This window comes from Oncorhynchus gorbuscha, unplaced genomic scaffold, assembly GCF_021184085.1.
Source record: "Oncorhynchus gorbuscha isolate QuinsamMale2020 ecotype Even-year unplaced genomic scaffold, OgorEven_v1.0 Un_scaffold_3763, whole genome shotgun sequence".
Taxonomy (NCBI): Eukaryota; Metazoa; Chordata; class Actinopteri; order Salmoniformes; family Salmonidae; genus Oncorhynchus; species Oncorhynchus gorbuscha.
This window is the reverse complement of record NW_025747932.1, coordinates 4,513-25,000: the sequence shown is the minus strand read 5'-3', so window position 1 is coordinate 25,000 and position 20,488 is coordinate 4,513. Positions and strand designations below refer to the sequence as shown.

Sequence of the window (20,488 nt, the reverse complement as noted above, 5' to 3'; positions counted from 1 at the left end):
GACTGTCATTTGAGAGAACCAGGGTTAAACAGACTGTCATTTGAGAGAACCAGGTCTTAACAGACTGTCATTTGAGAGAACCAGGTCTTAATAGACTGTCATTTGAGAGAACCAGGTCTTAAACAGACTGTCATTTGAGAGAACCAGGGTTAAACAGACTGTCATTTGAGAGAACCAGGTCTTAACAGCTAGGTTGGTTATCACTGCATTGTCGGAACTAGAAGCACAAGCATTTCGCTACACTCACATCAACATCTGCTAACCATGTGTATGTGACAAGTCAAATTTGATTTGATTTGAATTGAGCCAGTGGAGTGATAATGGATTTGGCTGGAATGGGAGATGCCAAGGCCATGGAATGAGTTCTTCCCCACAGTCAGTCAGAGTCTATAGTCTATCCCTGGATGTCTGATTCCTCTAGTGTTGGGTCCATGTTACTCTAATGACTAGGGATGTAGTGATGTCTGATTCCTCTAGTGTTGGGTCCATGTTACTCTAATGACTAGGGATGTATTGATGTCTGATTCCTCTAGTGTTGGGTCCATGTTATTCTAATGACTAGGGATGTAGTGATGTCTGATTCCTCTAGTGCTGGGTCCATGTTACTCTAATGACTAGGGATGTAGTGATGTCTGATTCCTCTAGTGCTGGGTCCATGTTACTCTAATGACTAGGGATGTAGTGATGTCTGATTCCTCTAGTGTTGGGTCCATGTTACTCTAATGACTAGGGATGTAGTGATGTCTGATTCCTCTAGTGTTGGGTCCATGTTACTCTAATGACTAGGGATGTAGTGATGTCTGATTCCTCTAGTGTTGGGTCCATGTTACTCTAATGACTAGGGATGTAGTGATGTCTGATTCCTCTAGTGTTGGGTCCATGTTACTCTAATGACTAGGGATGTAGTGATGTCTGATTCATCTCGTGTTGGCTTCATGTTACTCTAATGACGAGGGATGTAGTGATGTTATGTTACACCCATGACTTGGGCCAGGCGTTTGGCCTGACCATGTGGTCCTTTGTATCTCAGTTGGTAGAGCATGGTGTTTGTAACGCCAGGGTCGTGGATTCCATTCCCCGGACCACCCAAGTGTAAAATGTATGCATGCATGACTGACCCCAAACCGTGACCCCAAACAGTCTCTGTATCTGAGACAAGTGTGACCTCTGACGGGGCGGCAGGTTAGTGGTTAGAGCGTTGGACTCCCGAGCTGACAAGGTACAAATCTGTCATTGTGCCCCTGAACAAGGCAGTTAACCCACTGTTCCTAGGCTGTCATTGAAAATAAGAATTTGTTCTTAACTGACTTGCCTAGTTAAATAAATAAATTGTCATCTAAGCGTATCCGTCTCTCCTCTCTTCTTCTCCTCCCTGTCTTCCAGGTGCCGGGCTACAGACAGGAGCAGGTGGAGAAGGGCCTGAAGCTGTTCGGCCAGCTCATCAACAACAAGGTCTTCCTGCTCTCATTCATCCGCACGCTCGAGTCGCAGCGCGCTTCTCCATGCGCGACCGCGGCAACGTGGCCTCGCTCATCATGACAATGCTGCAGAGTAAACTGGAGTACGCCACCGATGTCCTCAAGCACCTGCTCTCTGACCTCATCGACCGCAACCTGGAGAGCAAGAACCACCCCAAGCTGCTGCTCCGAAGGTGAGGGGAGAGGGGAGAAGTGGGTGTGTGTGTGACTCTCGTGGGCCATCTCTGGCCTCATTAAGACAAAGGCCTTGGCTCTGTCCTCACCTCTCTGTGTCTGGGGAGAGGGGTGAGTGACTTCACTTCTCCAGAACACCTGCACAAACTCACACACACACTTCTCTATCTCTCTTCATCACTCTCTTCTCTTGCTCTCTTCTCTCGCTCTCTTCATCACTCTCTTCTCTCGTTCTCTTTCTCTCTCTCTCTATCTGCGACAGAGTGAATGATTGGGCCCTCACGGAGCTCTTACGCATTTAAGCTCTGAACAGCTGACTAATGCTAACATCAACGTTGCATTAGCTTTATCCTACACATTAACACTCATAGATTTCCACTCAATGGTAATGGACAACTGTGGCTGTGGGTTTGCTTTCCCTCTCCAAGCCGCTCTCAATTGATCATTAATACCAATGTCCGTACTTCTTCTCCAACTCTAACTCTCTAGAATGGCTGGTTTATGCTAAAACTAAGAACAGGGTAAAATCCTTATTTATTATATAGTGCAGTACTTTTGGCCAGGGCCCATAGGGTGCCATTTGGGATGCGTCCTTTGAAACTGGACTTTGTGGAATTAGTGTATTAGTCAAGCAGCAAGCCGATCAGCCACGCCTGATCGCTCCATATTCACTGTTTCATGGCGGTGACATGTGGAATTAACTTCAATGACATTGAAATGATCACTTTGTCTCAGAAACATGTACTACTCTGACACGCACATCATTAGAATATAATTACGATTAATTAGCGGAGAATCCAATTTAAAAAAATGTAAAAATCCTCACTTGAAAAAGAAATGGGATTGTTAAAAGCCCTAGCTACTCCCCACTCAATCAGCACTTCCCTGTGTGTCAGTCTGTATCATATACACAGTACCACCACTTCAATTCAACACCATATCACCATATATGGTGCTGCAAGTGTTGTGACCATCTCGGTTAACCTTGAAAAAGACGTTGGTCCGTGTGGTCGTTGTATCACACATTTGCTCAGGGTGCTCACTGCTCAGTCAGCCTCCCCAATGATTTGATAGGCATGTCGTAAATGAATTTAATCTTCCTAATTTCAATTGCAAACCTCCCGTCCTCCCTCGGGCGAAATCCTCCTCCCCAATGAAGATAGACACAGATTCCTCTGTTCGGGAGCATATTGAGCATATCGTTGTGTCAGAAAATGAACCGCATATTCACATCATGAAGGAGACGTTTAACAGAAAGATCTTGGATGCAGCATTGGATTCATGCTGTATGGGCAAGGCATGATTAATCACACCCAGAGCTTCCGGAGCCATTACCAGGCAGTAAACTCCCTCAATCCCAAATGAAACAATACTACAGTACTTACTATAGAATTCTGTAGTATAGTGTAGAATATTATACTAAACGCTGTAGTGTCACTTGATCGTGTATCGTACTTACTATAGAATGTTGTAGTATACTGTAGAATACTATAATACATATTACAGTTTTATCTGAAAAGAAACACTGTAGTAAATATTTGAGTCATGTTTACAGTATATATGGAAATACTAGTGTATTTAATTTGCATATAACCTGCCCAATCCCCTCCCCAAAATCCCAATTTTTTTATCTGAAAAGAAACACTGTAGTAAATATTTGAGTCATGTTTACAGTATATATGGAAATACTAGTGTATTTAATTTGCATATAACCTGAAAAAATCCCAATTTGTGCCACCCATAAGTGAAAAACCTACATGCCAAGTACAGACCATATATTGTGTTCCTTACAGGTTATAAGAGCAGAAGCTCTGAACTCTCTGGTTGTGGAAAATGTGATCTTTAAGTATTTGTCCAGTAGGTTGCCTCAAGGCGAAAGCCCTCACTCCTATGTCAAAGACAATAAAACTAAAACACTACAGTAAATATTACAGTATAATACAGTCTGTAAAAACAATACTGGAACTACCAGACTAGAAGGGCTAGCTGCTGGAACACTACCAGACTAGAGGGGCTAGCTGCTGGAACACTACCAGACTAGAGGGGCTAGCTGCTGGAACACTACCAGACTAGAGGGGCTAGCTGCTGGAACACTACCAGACTAGAGGGGCTAGCTGCTGGAACACTACCAGACTAGAGGGGCTAGCTGCTGGAACACTACCAGACTAGAGGGGCTAGCTGCTGGAACACTACCAGACTAGAGGGGCTAGCTGCGGGAACACTACCAGACTAGAGGGGCTAGCTGCTGGAACACTACCAGACTAGAGGGGCTAGCTGCGGGAACACTACCAGACTAGAGGGGCTAGCTGCTGGAACACTACCAGACTAGAAGGGCTAGCTGCTGGAACACTACCAGACTAGAGGGGCTAGCTGCTGGAACACTACCAGACTAGAGGGGCTAGCTGCTGGAACACTACCAGACTAGAGGGGCTAGCTGCTGGAACACTACCAGACTAGAGGGGTTAGCTGCTGGAACACTACCAGACTAGAGGGGCTAGCTGCGGGAACACTGTCAGACTAGAGGGGCTAGCTGCGGGAACACTGTCAGACTAGAGGGGCTAGCTGCTGGAACACTACCAGACTAGAGGGGCTAGCTGCTGGAACACTACCAGACTAGAGGGGCTAGCTGCGGGAACACTACCAGACTAGAGGGGCTAGCTGCTGGAACACTGCCAGACTAGAGGGGCTAGCTGCGGGAACACTACCAGACTAGAAGGGCTAGCTGCTGGAACACTACCAGACTAGAGGGGCTAGCTGCGGGAACACTACCAGACTAGAAGGGCTAGCTGCTGGAACACTACCAGACTAGAGGGGCTAGCTGCGGGAACACTACCAGACTAGAGGGGCTAGCTGCGGGAACACTACCAGACTAGAGGGGCTAGCTTCTGGAACACTACCAGACTAGAGGGGCTAGCTGCGGGAACACTACCAGACTAGAGGGGCTAGCTGCTGGAACACTACCAGACTAGAGGGGCTAGCTGCTGGAACACTACCAGACTAGAGGGGCTAGCTGCTGGGACACTGTCAGACTAGAGGGGCTAGCTGCTGGAACACTGTTAGACTATAGGGGCTAGCTGCTGGAACACTGTCAGACTAGAGGGGCTAGCTGCTGGAACACTGTCAGACTAGAGGGGCTAGCTGCGGGAACACTACCAGACTAGAGGGGCTAGCTGCTGGGACACTGTCAGACTAGAGGGGCTAGCTGCTGGAACACTGTTAGACTATAGGGGCTAGCTGCTGGAACACTGTCAGACTAGAGGGGCTAGCTGCTGGAACACTGTCAGACGAGAGGGGCTAGCTGCGGGAACACTACCAGACTAGAGGGGCTAGCTGCGGGAACACTACCAGACTAGAGGGGCTAGCTGCTGGGACACTGTCAGACTAGAGGGGCTAGCTGCTGGAACACTACCAGACTAGAGGGGCTAGCTGCTGGGACACTACCAGACTAGAGGGGCTAGCTGCTGGGACACTACCAGACTAGAGGGGCTAGCTGCTGGGACACTACCAGACTAGAGGGGCTAGCTGCTGGGACACTGTCAGACTAGAGGGGCTAGCTGCTGGGACACTGTCAGACGAGAGGGGCTAGTGCTGGAACACTACCAGACTAGAGGGGCTAGCTGCGGGAACACTACCAGACTAGAGGGGCTAGCTGCTGGGACACTGTCAGACTAGAGGGGCTAGCTGCTGGAACACTGTTAGACTATAGGGGCTAGCTGCTGGAACACTGTCAGACTAGAGGGGCTAGCTGCTGGAACACTGTCAGACGAGAGGGGCTAGCTGCGGGAACACTGTCAGACTAGAGGGGCTAACTGCTGGAACACTGTCAGACTAGAGGGGCTCAATGCTGGAACACTACCAGACTAGAGGGGCTAGCTGCTGTAACACTACCAGACTAGAGGTTCTATCTGCTAGAACACTGTCAGACTAGAGGGGCTAGCTGCTGGAACACTACCAGACTAGAGGTTCTATCTGCTGGAACACTGTCAGACTAGAGGGGCTAGCTGCTGGAACACTGTCAGACTAGAGGGGCTAGCTGCTGGAACACTGTTAGACTATAGGGGCTAGCTGCTGGAACACTGTCAGACTACATTTACATTTAAGTCATTTAGCAGACGCTCTTATCCAGAGCGACTTACTAGAGGGGCTAGCTGCTGGAACACTGCCAGACTAGAGGGGCTAGCTGCGGGAACACTGTCAGACGAGAGGGGCTAGCTGCGGGAACACTGTCAGACGAGAGGGGCTAGCTGCGGGAACACTGTCAGACTAGAGGGGTGTGCTTGTGCTATCACACGTGGCCACCCTCAGTCTGACTAACCTTTAGCTGCTAGCCCTAACACACGGTCACATACTTGCTTCTTGGCCCTGGATACACACCCAAAATAGAGGAGACACCCAGGCTCACTCAGCTGTGATGAGAAGGCTAAATCTGGGCTCTGAGTAACACCCCCCCGCCCCCCCCGTCCCCGTCCCGTCCCTCAATATATCTCTCCCTTCCTCCTCCCTATGTGTCCTCCCAATCTCCCTCTCATTGTCTCTCTCTCTCTCTCTCTCTCTCTCTCTCTCTCTCTCTCTCTCTCTCTCTCTCTCTCTCTCTCTCTCTCTCTCTCTCTCTCCCTCTTTCCCGCTTTATCCATCTATCTCCCGCCCTCTCTCTCTCCCCCCGCCTCTGCGCAGGCCATCTCTCTTTCTCTCTCTTTTCTCTGTCTTTCCCCCCTCTTTGCCTTTTTACTTGATTACTAAATCACTGCTCAAAGTGCATAAGCAGGACATCTTTGGCACTGTGTCCAGACCAGCTTCCCATCACCGCTTCCAAGACAAACTCTCCACCCCTCTCCTCCATTCTCCTCCACTCTCCTCCACTCTCCACCACTCTCCACCCCTCTCCACCCCTCTCCCCCCCCCACTCTCCTCCCCTCTCCACCACTCTCCACCCCTCTGCCCCACTCTCCACCCCTCTCCTCCCCTCTCCTCCACTCTCCACTCCTCTCCTCCCCTCTCCTCCACTCTCCCCCACTCTCCACCCCTCTCCACCCCTCTCCTCCCCTCTCCACCCCTCTCCTCCCCTCTCCACCCCTCTCGTCCACTCTCCCCCCTCTCCTCCACCCTCTCCACCACTCTCCTCCATCCTCCACCCCTCTCCACCACTCTCCACCCCTGTCCTCCACTCCTCCACTCTCATCCACTCTCCATTCTCCTCTCCTCCACCTCCATTATCCTCCCTCCATTCTCCTCCACCCCTCTCCTCCATTCTCCTCTCCTCCATTCTCCTCCACTCTCCTCTCCTCCACTCTCCTCTCCATTCTCCTCCCTCTATTCTCCTCCACTCTCCTCCACTCTCATCCACTCTCCATTCTCCCCTCCTCCACTCTCCATTCTCCTCTCCTCCATTCTCCATCCCTCTCCTCCATCTCTCCACTCTCCTCTCCTCCACTCTCCTCTCCTCTCCACCACTCTCCACCCCTCCTCCACTCTCCTCCACTCTCATCCACTCTCCATTCTCCTCTCCTCCACTCTCCATTCTCCTCTCCTCCATTCTCCTCCACTCTCCTCTCCTCCACTCTCCACTCTCCTCTCCACCACTCTCCACCCCTGTCCTCCACTCTCCTCCACTCTCATCCACTCTCCATTCTCCTCTCCTCCACTCTCCATTCTCCTCTCCTCCATTCTCCTCCACTCTCCTCTCCTCCACTCTCCACTCTCCTCTCCACCACTCTCCACCCCTGTCCTCCACTCTCCTCCACTCTCATCCACTCTCCATTCTCCTCTCCTCCACTCTCCATTCTCCTCTCCTCCATTCTCCTCCACTCTCCTCTCCTCCACTCTCCACTCTCCTCTCCACCACTCTCCTCTCCTCCACTCTCCTCTCCTCCACTCTCCTCTCCCGCCTTTCTCTACATCCCCATCTGCCCGTCTCAACCTCAGCTGAAGCACACCACCAGGCAAACTAACTAACGAGAGACTTCCACAACCATCTGTCGCATTTTTGCGCCCTCCTCTGTCAGCCCCCTCTCCTTCCTCCACCCCCCCACCCCCTGCTTACACCCTCTCATTCTCTCCTCATGCATACTGAAATAGCTGCTGAACCTTTTCCACAGCTCAGATTTCTTTCATCCATCTATGATATAATATATCATTTAAAAAATCGGGGCTACTATTATTTCCTTTAACCAGCAACCGTCCATCTGCCTCTCCTGATGCTGCCACACACACACACACTGATGCACACACACACACACACACACACACACACACACACACACACACACACACACACACACACACACACACACACACACACACACACACACACACACACACACACACACACACACACACACACACACACACACACACACACACACACACAGGGGATAATAATCAGTAGGAGCTAAAGGTCCTCTGATTATACTGTGAGGATTATCTCAGTAGTGCTAGTAAGAAGACGTCAGCCTAAGCACTGAGACTGCTTCTATGTCCCAAATTGTACCCTATTCCCTATGTAGTGCACTACTTTTGATCAGGAATGAGGTCGTGAAAAAAGTAGTGCAAAAGTAGTGCTCTATAAAGAACATAGGGTGCCATTGGGTATGCAGCCTGTGCTCTGCGTCAGACAGACAATCTTCTCCCCAGGAGCCCGAGTGGGAAATTGAAATCATTTTTGACTTCATGCTGTGGTGCTTTAACACGTGGGATTGGAGGAAGGGGGCGTGGCTAGCAGCAGAGCTACAACGTAGCTGCGTGTTTGGTTAACAGAAGAAAAGCCTTGTGACCCCCACTTGGCCCAGAGGAGGGTAGAGTGAAAAACGTCACTGAGAATCCTGTCCTTTAACATCTTATTGATTTTAAGAGCTTATCTATCACAATCAATAACACCCTAGGACGATATGGTCTACAGAACCCTCATTAATGACCTCTGGTATCAAAACTCTGTTTGTAAGCCACATCTGTTGTTTCAGCACCCATGGTTTAGATTATCATGATCAGTGCGATGCCAGATGCCTGTAAAGAAATGTCTGTGGGATGAGTGGGAGAGCTGTGAAGATACATTGAGCGTTAAGCCTCCGTTTTATAGAGCGTCGCTCTGCACGACATACTAATGCGTCCCACCGGATCTGCAATCCAAGAATTCTTTGGTTCCCATCTCACGTGCAGAGGCAAAACGACTGCTCTGTAACCAGGGGAAACTAAGTACCAACAAGTTGACTTGGTTGACTGTGTGCTAAGCAGGCACACTACTATCACAGAGCATTACAGCCATGTTAACTTATCAGTAACGTTACTTACTGATACGTTGTAGAGATGTGGCAGTCGAGAGGAGGCTGAGGAGGTTGTCGGGCGGTTGTGGACATGTTAGGTACAGCAACCCTTCATCCCATCTTCCCTATAGGCAGGGCTTGGATAGAGGATGGCCATTTGGACTCCCTGTGGGGCCGTGCCAAAACAGATCATTACTGGAGGGCCTGGCTCGCACTGCCAAAGAAAACCACAAACACACACAGTTACACACACCTTTCTGAACACGTTCTTTAAGAGCACACACACACACAGTTACACACACAGTTGCACACACCTTTCTGAAAACGTTCTTTAAGAACACACACAAACACATAAAATAACAAAAGGAGGAGAAAACGCGGGAGCTGAAAGAGGAGATAAAGACTCAGCCAAGTCATTCTGTTATTCTTTTACTGAGACCCCTCCTCCCTCCATCTTCAAGTCATTCTGTCCTTCCATCTAAGTCATTCTGTTAGACCCCTCCTCCCTCCATCTCCAAGTCATTCTGTTATTCTTCCATTTTATTCTTGACCCCTCCCCCTCCATCTCCAAGTCATTCTGTTATTCTTTTACTGTTATTCTTCATTCTGTTATTCATTTTACTGAGACTCCTCCTCCCTCCATCTCCAAGTCATTCTGTTATTCTTCCATTTTACTGAGACTCCTCCTCCCTCCATCTCCAAGTCATTTCTTCTCCACCTCTCCCTTTTACACTCTCTTTTCATCCCTTTGATTGATGTGCTGAATTTGTCTACATGGAGACCATTTGGAAGTGTGAATGATTACAAGTAAGGGGACAGGGTCTGAGGGGAGAGGAGGGAGGAGGGAGAGCGAATGAGGGAGTGGAGGGGAGGAATAGAGTGAGGGACACATGAAAGAAAAGATGAAACGTGACCTCCCTTACCCCTAGAGCCGAGGACACTCTCGGCCGCCGCACCAACATAAAAGTGCGGGCGCAAGCAGAGCAGGATGTTAATCCCATCCAGGTGTTGTGCCAATTCTGGTTGGCAGGGGGTGCCGGGCCCGGCCTATTGGCACAGCGGGCACAATCCTCCATCTCTAATTGCGATGGTCCTCCTAAGAGGTGCCAGGAGGAGGGCTCTGAGTGGAGGGGCCAGGAGGGCTCTGAGAGGAGGGGCCAGGAGGGCTCTGAGAGGAGGGGCCAGGAGGGCTCTGAGTGGAGGGGCCAGGAGGGCTCTGATAGGAGGGGCCAGGAGGGCTCGGAGTGGAGGGGCCAGGAGGGCTCTGAGAGGAGGGGCCAGGGGAGGCTGCAGGTGGCAACCGAATGACACAAGGGGCAAGGGGGCGTGCACACACACACAATGGCCTAATCCTGAAATATTGATGCCTGTGGCCATGCCTCATTGAGGTGGTGGTGGGGTGAGGGGGGGGGGGTTCTTGGCAGATTACCCACCACACAGGAGCCAGAGACGTGTCAAAAGATATCCGATCCCCGCCTCTCGCCTTTCAGACCCTGCTGTTTGTTATTGTGCACATGAATATTATCCATTCACACGGTATGGCCGCCTGTGGTAGCCCAGTGAACGGTGCCCCGATTAGTCACGCCAGCGGAGCGCCCACTGGCACGAGAGACCGGACATGAAAGAGAGCAGGGCGATGGATGTGTGCATCCACTTTCTATTGTAATGTGATGTTCGGTGTCGTCCCAGACAGTGGGTGTGAATGGGCTAAGGAGGGAGAGGTTAATAATGAGGCCAGTATTATTATAGGCCCTTCTAATGACATCAATCCCAATGGGATCAAATAAAGGTTTTAATTGCTTTCTCTTCTATTAAGACCCCAGCGTAGCTTAGGTGCCCTTGGCGTGCCTGAATATAAAAGGCATCGGCAGGAAGATTGGGGACCTTTAGAAGTGAGAGCCAAAAATGTTTTTGCAATGATGTTTGTGTAACAAAAGCCCCTATTAATTACGACAGTCCTGGTTTTGTGGGGAATTTGATGATCATATTGAGTATTTGTGAGGTTGTGAGGGATGGTATGTTGATGGAATGTCTCTGTTGATTTCAGGACGGAGTCTGTGGCAGAGAAAATGCTGACCAACTGGTTCACCTTCCTGCTATACAAGTTCCTAAAGGTCAATGTCTGCATACACTTCACTCTGATACATTCTGCTTTTCTCACCCATTCAGCTCCTCTAGCTTCATGTCTGTGAGAGTGTGTAATATGGTAACGTGTCTGTGTGTGTGCGTGTGTTTGTTTGTGTGTGTGGACGTATCCCCACAAGAATAGTAAAAAATAGTAACATTTTGTTAGTCCCCACAGGGTAAAATGCTGTTTCTAGGGGTTTAGAGTTAAGGTTAGAATTAGATATGGGCATTACAATTATGTTTAGGGTTATGAAATGGCATTACAATTTGGTTTAGGGTTATGAAATGGCATTACAATTTGGTTTAGGGTTAGGAAATCGGGTTCGTGTTAGAGTTAGGGTTAAGGTTATATTTTTGACACCAATCTCTCTCTGTTTATCTGTCTGTCTGTCTCTCTCTCTCTGTCTCTCTCTCTCTCTCTCTCTGTCTGTCTGTCTGTCTGTCTGTCTGTCTGTCTGTCTGTCTGTCTGTCTGTCTGTCTGTCTGTCTGTCTGTCTGTCTGTCTGTCTGTCTGTCTGTCTGTCTGTCTGTCTGTCTGTCTGTCTGTCTGTCTGTCTGTCTGTCTGTCTGTCTGTGTCTGTCTCTCTGTCTCTGTCTGTCTCTCTGTCTCTGTCTGTCTGTCTCTGTCTGTCTCTCTGTCTCTGTCTGTCTGTCTCTCACCATCCCTCTCTACACAGGAGTGTGCGGGCGAGCCCCTCTTCTCCCTCTTCTGTGCCATCAAGCAGCAGATGGAAAAGGGGCCTATAGACTCCATCACTGGCGAGGCGCGCTACTCGCTGAGCGAGGATAAGCTCATCAGACAGCAAATCGACTACAAGATGCTGGTAAGGGTCTGGGGTAGGAACTGGGCTGGGGTAGGAACTGGGCTGGGGTAGGAACTGGGCTGGGGTAGGACCTGGGCTGGGGTAGGAACTGGGCTGGGGTAGGACCTGGGCTGGGGTAGGACCTGGGCTGGGGTAGGAACTGGGCTGGGGTAGGAACTGGGCTGGGGTAGGAACTGGGCTGGGGTAGGACCTGGGCTGGGGTAGGAACTGGGCTGGGGTAGGAACTGCATTTTGTGGGGTGGGGAGGGGAAGGAAGGGGTTTTGGACACGGTAACACCTAGCCACCCGCCTCCTTTCACGACTGACTGGAAGAGGGCTCCTGACCTCACTTTCTTTTAGAGACCGGAGCTGACAGAGGGAGGAGGCGAGGAAGAGGGGGAGGAGGCGAGGAAGAGGGGGAGGAGGCGAGGAAGAGGGGGAGGAGGCGAGGAAGAGGGGGAGGAGGTGAGGAAGAGGGGGAGGAGGTGAGGAAGAGGGGGAGGAGGCGAGGAAGAGGGGGAGGCGAGGAAGAGGGGGAGGAGGCAGGGGAAAGGAGGGAGTGTGTTAGAGATCAGGGAAGGGGGGGGTGAGGAAGAGGGGGAGGAGGCCAGGAAGAGGGGGAGGAGGCCAGGAAGAGGGGGAGGAGGCGAGGAAGAGGGGGAGGAGGCGAGGAAGAGGGGAGGAGGCCGGGGAAAGGAGGGAGTGTGTTAGAGATCAGGGAAGGGGGGGGCAGGGAAGAGGGGGAGGAGGCCAGGAAGAGGGGGAGGAGGCTGTTTCCCTGGTCTCTCTTTCTGTTCTACTCTCTGATCACCTTCATTCCTCTCCTCCATCACTGTGACCTGAGCTGACTGAGGGAAGACAAGACACCCGGCCAGGCAGTCTGTTACTACCTCAATGTCTCTGTAAGACAAATCAAACCCTTCCCAGGAAACACACAGTGTGGCTCAGATAGCCTGGAGAGGAATAGAGTTATTTCAGTTGGCCGTGAGAAACAGTATCTCTGTCTCAATCAATCTAGAAGGATTGATGATGGAGTGGCCCTTTACAACATGTAATTATCTGCTCAACGATAGAGGTATAGAATTTTACTGGGAACAGCATGGGACCATGAAGTATTTTATTTTCTCTTTCTTATGTAAATGGCCTCCTTCTTTCCCTTGGACCATGTAATTACATCTGGCGAGAGCTTCAATTGCGTAGATGATGATGATGATGCTGATGATGATGGCTGATGTATTCACTGTGAATGATAATAACCGTGCGATAATAATTAGCTTGTTAACCACTCATCGACTCAAGGTAGCCATGCCGTGTCAGACTGGCCCCCCCTGGGAGGCCAGTTTCTCTGAATACCCATTTCTATTACAGGAAAGACTTTCACCAGACTTGACAGATACAGAATGGCCTCTTTCAAACCTGATATCCAACGACCGCGCCATGGTTGGATTATCGTCATCCCACAGAATGTGTCTCCATCTCCAATAGAATTATCAACTGAGACACAGCATACCTGAATCCCATCAACTCCTGATGTGATTCTCTATTCTATAGAAAAAATACCTGTCCCTGTTCTCTACAGGTGGTGAACTGTTCTCCTATTGTAATAGCAGGCGTATAACTCCAGGTCTTGTCCCTGTTCTCTACAGGTGGTGAACTGTTCTCCTATTGTAATAGGAGGCGTATAACTCCAGGTCTTGTCCCTGTTCTCTACAGGTGGTGAACTGTTCTCCTATTGTAATAGCAGGCGTATAACTCCAGGTCTTGTGCCTGTTCTCTACAGGTGGTGAACTGTTCTCCTATTGTAATAGCAGGCGTATAACTCCAGGTCTTGTCCCTGTTCTCTACAGGTGGTGAACTGTTCTCCTATTGTAATAGGAGGTGTATAACTCCAGGTCTTGTCCCTGTTCTCTACAGGTGGTGAACTGTACTCCTATTGTAATAGGAGGTGTATAACTCCAGGTCTTGTCCCTGTTCTCTACAGGTGGTGAACTGTACTCCTATTGTAATAGCAGGCGTATAACTCCAAGTCTTGTCCCTGTTCTCTACAGGTGGTGAACTGTACTCCTATTGTAATAGGAGGTGTATAACTCCAAGTCTTGTCCCTGTTCTCTACAGGTGGTGAACTGTACTCCTATTGTAATAGGAGGTGTATAACTCAAGTCTTGTCCCTGTTCTCTACAGGTGGTGAACTGTACTCCTATTGTAATAGCAGGCGTATAACTCCAGGTCTTGTCCCTGTTCTCTACAGGTGGTGAACTGCATCCACCCGGACAATGAGAAGAGCCCTGAGATCCAGGTGAAGGTGTTGAACTGTGACTCCATCAGCCAGGTGAAGGAAAAGATCCTGGACGCCATATACAAGAACGTTCCCCACTCCCACCGACAGAAGGCCTCTGACATGGACCTAGGTAGGATCCCCGTTCATTAGGGCACTCTGTAGCTGAATGTTATGCAATGGAAAACGAAAACATTTCTTATTGGAAATCCGTTCGGGTGAATACAAGTCTGATCAGTCAATGAGCCCCTTTTTCTACAGCAACCATATACGGATACAAATGGAGAAAATGTTCCCTGGAGTTGAAAAGGTTAACACCTGGAATTATTATTGCAAATATATATTGTATTTTCTGTTTTTAATTGACGAACATTGAGTTATTTTTCCATCACGTGGACAAATCGGTGTTGATGAGTCTTCCGTCATTGAACATGTGGAGGCCATTGTGAGAGTTCTCGTGTTCCTCCACACCAGGGATGTTAAACTCATTCCACAGAGGGCTTAGTGTCTGCGGCTTTTGATTTCTCCTTTCAATTACGTCTTAGACAACCAGGTGAGGGGAGTTCCTTACTAATTAGTGACCTTAATTCATCACTCCGGGTACAAGGGAGGAGCGAGAAACCCGCAGCCACTCGGCCCTCCGTGGAATGAGTTTGACACCTGTGATCTACACCCATTGATTCTCAAGACTTCTTCTTCAAATTACAGTAGTGTTCAGAGAGACTCAACACCAGCCTACCTCCATAGATCTCAGGAGAGTTGAGTCCAGCAGACCTCTCTCTGGCTCCTATGTCTGGTGCTGTGTGATTGTTCTCTTCCCTCTCCGACTCCCCATCGATCCAGCCCTGTTGACCACACTCTGACTCACATGATTGATCAAGTAATCAATGGAGAGGCTCTCAGATCCCCAAACCTCCTCAATCTTAGATGTATTTTCTGTGAAACTTTCGAAGAGATTGGCCTTCTTTCCTTTCACTCCAGCTTTCTCTTCTTCTCTCATTCTTTCTTACTTCCTGTTCTCAGTAGACTGGGTTGTCATTTTCTTCACCAAGGTTATTTCCTAATGGTGTTATAAGATGACTAATTGTCTCTGTTTGTAGTAGTGAGGAGTGGTGACCTGCTCCCCTGTACGTCCCTGTAACGAGTGAGCTGAGAGTCAGGAAGCAAGTTCAGGGAGTGTGTGTCTAAAACAATACATGGAACATAATACAAAACAAGAAAACACGAACAACGCACAGACATGAAACTGGAACAGAAACAATGATGCCTGGTGAAGGAACCAAAGGGAGTGACATATATAGGGAAGGTAATCAGGGAAGTGATTGAGTCCAGGTGAGTCTGACGACGCACAGGTGCACGTAACGATGGTGACAGGTGTGCGCCGTAACAAGCAGCCTGGTGACCTAGAGGCCGGAGGGAGCACAGGTCACAATCCCATTCTCAGTCCCACAATACTACATCCTGGCACTACATCTTCCAGCTGCACGGCCTATCACGCCTAAGTGTGTGTGTGTTTTATTTCCTGATTGTATTCCATCAATTTCGTCAGGTCTTTCTAGGTAGATGGTGAGTGGCGAGCCTTTTTATGGATTCTGTAACGGCTCTCTTCTATCTCCTCCTCTGATGAAGAGGTAGAACAAGGATCGGACCAAAATGCAGCGTGGTGGTTACTCATGTTCTTTAATGAAAAATGAACGATACATGAAAGAACAATAATATACAAAACAACAAACGAAACGCAAAAACCTATACAGCCTATCTTGTGACAACAAACACAGAGACAGGAACAATCACCCACAAAACACAGTGAAACCCAGGCTACCTAAATATGGTTCCCAATCAGAGACAACGAGAATCACCTGACTCTAATTGAGAACCGCCTCAGGCAGCCATAGCCTATGCGAGACACCCCTACTCAGCCGCAATCCCAATGCCTACTAAAACCCCAATACGAAAACACAACTAAATAAACCCATGTCACACCCTGGCCTGACCAAATAAATATATAAACACAAAATACTAAGACCAGAGTGTGACAGATTCACATATCAGGATGGTGTGTGTGTGTGTGTGTGTGTGTGTGTGTGTGTGTGTGTGTGTGTGTGTGTGTGTGTGTGTGTGTGTGTGTGTGTGTGTGTGTGTGTGTGTGTGTGTGTGTGTGTGTGTGTGTGTGTGTGTGTGTGTGTGTGTGTGTGTGTGTGTGTGTGTGTGTGTGGCCCTGTGTTTTCTTAGTAATAGTATATTTATAATGGCATACGGAGCTGTGATGGGGGAATGTCTCTCTGATAAGTGAAGAGATTGGTTTAGGTTTTTGGCGAGCGCTCCATTGCGAAATTGTTTCATGGCGCCCACCGGGCAGTTTCGTGCCCCACCGGGCAGTTTCGTGGCGCCCACCGGGCAGTGTGTTGTCTTATTGTTTATTATTATTATAGAGAATTGGACATTTAGTCTGAGGGGAACTCACTGCGTGTCGTCACTGCGTCTGGGGGGCATTGTGACTACATGCAGTAGTTTAGGAGGGAAGCGGTGTCATTTATGTCTTGTATAAAAGACAATAGGTAGAAGGATATTACACCGAATGCAACAGTCCACTCAGAGGGAGAGGAAGCATCTCTGCATGATTCCACTAACAGATCAAAGGGCCTCCCTAGTCCGGACAAACTCTTCCCCCAACCTCCTCCCCCATATTGACAATCCTCAGTTTCCATCTTGCAGGCTCTCCTGAAAACAAATTTGACAAGAGTGTTTTTGTCCCAGATATTGTTTTTAATTCCCCATGCCGGGTCCCCCTGAGGGAGGCACGATAGGAGGGGACAGGGCGTGAGAACCAATCCAAGCAAGACCTGCTTTGTGTGTGTGGGGAGGTATAGGTACGTGTGTGAGGGTGGGGGGAGTGAATTGTGTGTGTGTGTGTATGTATATGCAAGTACATGTGTGTGCTGCTTCCCCCTCTGCAGTATGACAACACTACCTCAATAACCTTCACTGGTTCACCCTCTGCAGTATAACAACACTACCTCAATAACCTTCACTGGTTCACCCTCTGCAGTATGACAACACTACCTCAATAACCTTCACTGGTTCACCCTCTGCAGTATGACAACACTACCTCAACAACCTTCACTGGTTCCCCCTCTGCAGTATGACAACACCACCTCAACAACCTTCACTGGTTCCCCCTCTGCAGTATGACAACACTACCTCAACAACCTTCACTACTTCCCCCTCTGCAGTATAACAACACTACCTCAACAACCTTCACTGGTTCCCCTCTGCAGTATGACAACACCACCTCAACAACCTTCACTCTGCATTCTCACAACACTACCTCAGCAACCTTCACTACTTCCCCCTTTGCAGTCTGACAACACTACCTCAATAACCTTCACTACTTCCCCCTCTGCAGTATGACAACACTACCTCAATAACCTTCACTACTTCCCCCTCTGCAGTATGACAACACTGCCTCAATAACCTTCACTACTTCCCCCTCTGCAGTATGACAACACTACCTCAATAACCTTCACTACTTCCCCCTCTGCAGTATGACAACACTGCCTCAATAACCTTCACTACTTCCCCCTCTGCAGTATGACAACACTACCTCCATAACCTTCACTACTTCCCCCTCTGCAGTATGACAACACTACCTCAATAACCTTCACTACTTCCCCCTCTGCAGTATGACAACACTACCTCAATAACCTTAACCTTCACTGTAGGAGCTCCGATGTTCTAGAATCCCTCCACTCCCCAAAGCCTTTATCTACAACACTGGGCTCCACACAGAGAGACCTGGGAGGATTGGGGTACAGGGGCAATCTCATCTTACTCTGGTTTTCTCCAAATTCATCCTTTCTTTCCTCTCCTTTTTCCAATTCCCTCTCTCCTCTTCCTTTGGTTTGTTTACTCTGGCCCAACTGGAGACTCAGGTCATTTGCATGTTGATGGAAAGATGTACAGTACAGAGAGAAAACAATAGGAGGCTTTGTGTTTTCTGGAGATTTCTGATGCCAAAGTTGTTCTCCGCACCCTCCTAGGACGTGTTTCATCATCTGCCCTGTGATTGCTGCTTTGTTGGTCTATTTGTGATTGGAATAGGAGATGACAGTGACCGACGCCAGGCGGGAACAACACCGACACAGTGACACATTCTTATATAAACTCAAATGCGGCAAACAAAATAATATCACCTCCTTGTTTGTTTTCCACAATATATTTTATTTTCATTATAATGTGACCGAATACAATGGTGGGGTTTCTCTACAGTGGTGAGGGTGGTGGGTTATTTCGTATGTCTTTGGGGTGGCGTTGTATCTCGAGTGTGTGCGGTGGTATGGTTTCTCTTGAAGGGTGCTTTAGGTGGGGTATCTCCTGAGGGTGCAATGGTGTGGTATTTCTAGCTGAGACTGAAAGTTCAGCTGAATGGGGTAGCGGTGGTGTGGTTTCTCCTGCCCTAGCTAGTTCCCAGAAATGACAATAAGAGACAGTTCAGCAGGGGTTTAGCACTGGTCGATGGTGGAGAGCACTCAGCGTGGGGGCCAGGGGCCCGCCACAGATGAAAGAGGAAGTAGGGACCTTGGCTAGCAGTGGTAATCACATCCATCGATCGAGAGGGCCCAGCGAAGGCCCCGATCCGCTCTCTATCAAAGAGCAGAGTGGGTGATTAATTTTCCTCCCTTTCTTTTCCCTCTATTTCTTCTTGTCCTCCCTCTCGTTCTCTCTTGCAACTAACACTCGTTGTCACACTCGTTCTACGTCTCGGTATCGCTACTTTGTGGCCTGGGAATCTCATGCTGGCCTCAAAGGAAGGATTCCAGGAACTCCAGATCTGTTTCACTGTAGCCACTCCCCTTCTCTTCCCACGGTCCAGACATACATGGCTCCTGCAGAACCAGTGTGTATGTGACGCAGGTTGACATTCACTGTCATGAATCTTGCCCTGGAGGCAGAAATGAGCAATTCTTCACTACACGGGCCATCTAGAAAGTCAAAACTGGCTATATTGTAAAAATAGGTTTAAAATCAGATTTGATGACTTTGTGGCTGTGCCAGTCAGTGACGACTCTACAGAGCTGCCAACAGGGAAAGATTCATGACAATAAATGCCAACCTGCGTGTGTGACATCAAAGGAGTGTACAAAAAGAGAGCGTAGTGATCACTGCATCTTGTGGAAAAGGTCATTCTGAGCAGGCTGGATATAAATCTCTCTTTCTCCCTGTAGTGCCCTAACCTGTCTTTACCTTTGCCCCCTCACAGAGTGGCGCCAGGGCAGAGGTCAGCGTACGATCCTGATGGATGAAGACCTCTCTACCAAGATTGAGAGCGACTGGAAGAGACTCAACATGCTTGCTCACTACCAGGTACACGCATCACTATCTAGAACAGTTAACCCACTGTTCCAAGGCCGTCATTGAAAATAAGAATTTGTTATTAACTGACTTGCCCAGTTAAATAAAGGTGTGTGTGTGTGTGTGTGTGTGTGTGTGTGTGTGTGTGTGTGTGTGTGTGTGTGTGTGTGTGTGTGTGTGTGTGTGTGTGTGTGTGTGTGTGTGTGTGTGTGTGTGTGTGTGTGTGTGTGTGTGTGTACATGCATCACTATCTAGAACACATATCTATTCGACCAGGTACACGCATCACTATCTAGAACACACATATCTATACGACCAGGTACACGCATCACTATCTAGAACACACATATCTATACGACAAGGTACACGCATCACTATCTAGAACACACATATCTATACGACCAGGTACACACATCACTATCTAGAACACACATATCTATACTACAAGGGACATGCATATCTAGAGGTGGAGTCATACCCATGTTCACTCAGGACAGAGAGGGTAGAAGTGTAATGCATTGTATTTCTATAGGGTACACTGATCCGTAATGGAGAAGATTGAAGATAACTCCCAATACGCTGTACAGAAGGGACTGGTGATTTGCTAGTGTACCAACAAAGCCTGTTAGAGACAAGCAAAATGGATGAATAGAATGAAGTAGTTTGTTTTCCCCTCCAGTGTGTATTTGCAATATCAAAACTAAACTATTCCCTCTCATAGTGTATAATACAGTGTGGTGCACCATGTTTCCATGTAAATATTATGCTGCATAGTGTTCAGTTTGAGGTAAACCGATGGTCCAGATTAGGCTCTAACTATTAGAGTATCCACTTCCAGGTAAATACATGTTTGAGATGATTGACTTCCAGGTACTACCATAATGTAGACGGTACACTAGATAAATTCATATTGCACACTCACTCACAGGTAAACTCACTCCACCTGAGTGTCATTCCATTTCAGGTAAACTTTTGCAGCTAATCACCCAGTCAAAATGCTGCTCAACCTCATAAATGTTTCAT

The 20,488-nt window shown here is 48.6% G+C and overlaps 1 pseudogene; it reads left to right on the top strand.

Annotated features, from left to right (window-relative positions):
• The window catches only part of LOC124028104, a 34,348-nt pseudogene extending 14,816 nt beyond the window's left edge, over window positions 1-19,532 (top strand).
• Window positions 19,533-20,488: the final 956 nt, after the last annotated feature.